Source organism: Melospiza georgiana, chromosome Z, assembly GCF_028018845.1.
Source record: "Melospiza georgiana isolate bMelGeo1 chromosome Z, bMelGeo1.pri, whole genome shotgun sequence".
Lineage (NCBI taxonomy): Eukaryota > Metazoa > Chordata > Aves > Passeriformes > Passerellidae > Melospiza > Melospiza georgiana.
The window spans coordinates 83,193,176-83,197,234 of NC_080465.1; the positions used below are offsets into that span (position 1 = coordinate 83,193,176).

The 4,059-nt window shown below is 42.4% G+C and overlaps 1 long non-coding RNA gene across 1 annotated transcript; it reads left to right on the top strand.

Moving 5' to 3' along the window:
• The first annotated feature begins 475 nt into the window (after nucleotides 1–475).
• On the top strand, nucleotides 476–3,615 carry LOC131096138 (uncharacterized). The gene is made up of 5 exons (XR_009115964.1): nucleotides 476–536; nucleotides 1,227–1,302; nucleotides 1,426–1,735; nucleotides 2,075–2,192; nucleotides 3,346–3,615. It is a non-coding gene; the product is annotated as an uncharacterized LOC131096138 (long non-coding RNA).
• Nucleotides 3,616–4,059: the final 444 nt, after the last annotated feature.

Consider the following 4,059-nt stretch of genomic DNA (forward strand, 5'->3'; position numbering starts at 1 on the left):
TAAGTGGATTTAGAGCCTGTTCTTGACCAGACAAAGAGAAAAAGTGTGACTTTGATGCTGAACTTGTCATTTTTCATTTGACTTGTCTTGAATGATTTAGGAATAGAGAGAACTAGAAAAAGAGAGAAATAGAATTGATTATTGAGCACTCCTCAAATGCTCACCATGATTCAGTGTAGAGCCAAAGGGAAGGGTGATGGAAGAGAGCTCTGTGCTTTGGAAGGAAATAAATTTAAACCTGACCTCCTCACAGAGTCTCACTAACTTCTTTTGTTTTAAAATACAAAATACGATTAGGAAGTGTTGGAAGTTAGTGTTTTGGGAAAGAAACGGCAGTTCCACAGAACATTCCATTTCACAGAGGCTCTGGGAACGCTTCATGTTGTAAGTGCTGTCACTGCAATCAGTTGGTGGTTCAGCCTTGAAACGTGCCCTTGGCCTTCTATAAAGCACTGTTTTGTTTGCCTTTCAGTGCTATGAGTCTTGATAGATTGGAGAAGAGCCCAAGAGAAATTTTTCATCCCTTGATATAAAAGGTAGGAAGTGACTTTTTTAGGTTTGGTTCTTTTTCTTTGTTATTTTCTGGAAATAAAAGTAATTAAGTATAGGTACTACTGGTTTGTTTCTTCCAGTAGCAGGTGATAACAATAGCAGTAGTACTAGTAAAAATAATAATAGAAATAATAATAATAGTAATGTAATACTACGTAAACTGTCTTTATCCATTGAACTGGCCATTTCAAATCAAAACTTCTAAACACAAATCAAACCATCATCCTTGTAGAATCTTTCACAGCAGCGGGCTAAAGATCCTGGTTTTGTTGACAGGATTTATTGGTTCTGGAAGAACAAGAGGGAAGTACAAGCCTAACTACTTCTAGCTCACAGAGCCGTCCAGTGAACCCAGCTTTGTGTTTTGGTGGGCTTGTGATGACTTTGAAATCAATTGCTCATTCCAGTAAAAAAAATTCATGTTTTTTTGAACGTGACAGCAGAAATAACTTTAGGCACCAACTGAATAATAATAGATCACCAGTTTAAGTTAAAAATTCATGCTATACTATCAAAATTTAAAGGTAAATTATTATGTGTTAGGTGATGGTATAAAGTGTATGTTCTAATGTGTAATGCAAAGATACTTACGTACCTGAAAGTCCTTAGAGGAAACAAATTTTTATGTCTGCTGTTTGATTGTTTACCATACGATATTTGGTTTCATTTCCCAGGGATCGGTGAATTTTAACTTTGGAGTCCCCTATGCTAAGGATGCTCAGCTTACAGGTGATGAAATGTTCAGTAATGGTGAGTTTTTCACCTTCTCTTTAATTGCTATGCTGATCTGAATAAGAAAAAAAAAAAAAACAAAAGCAAGAGAAAAAAAAGGATAGTTTATTATTTTTTACGCTGTTATGTTTGTTTCCTCAGTATTTGCTGCAGCTCTGCTTACCCAAGCTTTGGGTTCCTTCTGTCCCACTGGGAGTTGCCCAATTTGGTTGCATCTGGTGAAATTCACCCTGAGACCTTACAGAACCAGCTCCAACTACATGAGAGCCATTTGCAGTTCTCTCCAGACGCCTGGAGAATGGGCGACGTTTCTGAGGATCCGGCGAGCGTGCTTCTGTCAAAACTCAGTCTGTGAAATTCCTGGGGAAAACCCTTCTGTGTTCTGAAGGGTTCAAACTCTGGTGAGGATCCAGTTATCAGGTGCTCACCTGGATGGTTCCAGCTCCCAAAGGTAACACTTGTACTCTTGCCCTGTAGTTTACATCTATTGTATTTTTGTTATTTTCAAGATTTTTTGTCTTTGCAAAATATTGTGCATTTCACTCTTTGGAACCTCTCAGATGGTTCTTTGGTGCAGCACCACCCCGTGGGACACTTGGCTGCTGTCCTGAAGGGGTTGGTGGCTAGAATTGTAAATCCTGGCGAGTTTATAAGTCTTCTGTCCCCAGGGAGGTGTCATGCTTTGTTTACTTTTGTTCTGTTGGTTAGGCGCTGCTTCTCGTTGCAAGTATGAATTTCAAACTGCCCTGTTCTTATTTTAACTGTTTTCCTGGTTCTCTCCCTACGGCAGGGAAAGACTCTCGTATCCTTGTCGTCGGGCTCAGTGCTGTCCAAGAAGATACAGAGACTAAAAAAATCATAAGAAGCAAAATATGACTGCAGGGAAAAGAAGCTGGAGAGAACAGAAGGTGATATTGTTATCCTTACCCTGTATTAGAGACATCCGCTGTGCTTTGATGCTGGCAGCTGCCAGGGGCTTGTTAGCTCTTTGTAGGCAGGTGTAGGTGTTCACTTGTAGGTTTTTTCTCTGGACAAGGCAATTCAAACTTTGCTCAGCTGATATTTGCAGATTACTCTCTAGCACAGTCCAGCATGACATTTCTGAATGTTGTAAAAATACCATGTTACTTGGAAATTGCTAATGAAGAGAAGCTTTAGGGGAAAATAAGATTTCAGGGTTGGAAGATGTGAGAAGAATTGTGTGGGGATGTTAGACTGAAGTAAAGCACTCTTGAAGCTGGACTGGCACGCTGGCAGGTCCCCTATTAAACAGTAGTGCTGAGATTAGCCTGGGGGTTGCCCATTGTTTCTGTAGAAATCAATGTTTCCTGGTCTTGAGAGGTAAGCTGCTTTGAAAAGCTGGAAGGTGCAGCATGCTGACAATCTCCGTGCTTTGGATTAAAAGTAGATTTCAGAAGGGTCCTAGGCTTTTGTCTTTTCCTAGAAGTCGATGTAATCCTGTCGAGGAGTTTTTAGTTCTGTGTTGCCATGTCATCCATCAGAGCCCTGTTGTACTAATCTTCATACAAGTACAAAACAAAAAATCAGACCCTGTCCCAAGCACTTAGAGGCCAGAGCACGATTTCCTCGGGCTGCCATTTGGGTGCCATCGGTACTCACCACGAATTGAGCCCTCTGGCTCTGACAGAGCCCCTGGATGCTGACGGAAGGGGGCTGGTCACAGACCCTGGAGGTGCCTGTCCCCCAGGGAGGGAGAGGACGAGGCAGTGTGGCCTGCAGGGAGGGTGTCGTCCCCAGAGAGCAGCCGGCGACTCCATGCCTGCCCGGGGCTGCGGGTGCCCCCTCGGGGTGGACGCCTGCCCTCAGGTTTCCCTCTGGGCACCCGGGGAGGGAACCAGGTCCATCCGTGTGGCAGCTGCAGGGCCTGCAGGCTCTGGGCCCTGGAGCCGAGTGAGCCTGAGCTGCTGCATGCTTGCTGTGAGCTTTGGGGTGAGCGTGCATCACTGCAGGCCTGGGATGGATTGAAATGCGCTGAGGAAAGCACAGGGAGGGAGGGAGGGAAGGAAATGCTCTGTTAACATGTGCCAATTCTTCTGTCAGACTCATCACGGCGGGACAGCGTGAAGACTGAAAGTGTAAGAAGATGTGGAGGGAAAGAGAGAATCTGACAGGAGCATCGGACGCACGAGTGCAGGAATTTTGCTTTTTTGCTTGGATGTAAACTCAGGCGTTGAAAGGAATTTGGGAGTGAGAAGGGACATTTCAGAAGGAGAAGAAGCAAAAGAAGTTGTTGTTGTTGTTACAGTCCTGGCAAAATCTTTTGTTCTAGCTAATAAAAGAAGTTAGTTTAAAAAACAAAAAGGAAAAAATGTAGTGGTTTTTTTTTTTCCTTCACTATGATATTCATTGGTGGTATATGGTGTGTTGTTTCATTTCTTGGTAGTATTAAGTCTGTGTAAATTGTTTTTTGAGTGAAGCTGACTTTCTGGATGGGTTGGTTTGTATTTGAGGCAGGATTAATTTCAATAGGATTCTTTCATAGATTTCTGATGGGTATTACTGGGATTTTGGTTTTGTTTGCTGTATGTATAAACATAGAGCTTTGGTAGGGCCAGCTGGGCGTCTGGAGTTTTGGGTGTGAATTTATTAGATGGCTTTTGTTAGATGCAGTTTTTAATTTTTGAAATGTTTTTCAGTGTAGTGGTTTTAAGGTGGTTTTTAAGAATTCATTGTATTGTTTTCTGTTGTTTGTAGTTGGTGTATGATAAGGGATGTGGTGTGACTTTTTGAACATTATGGTTTTGGTGTTCCTAA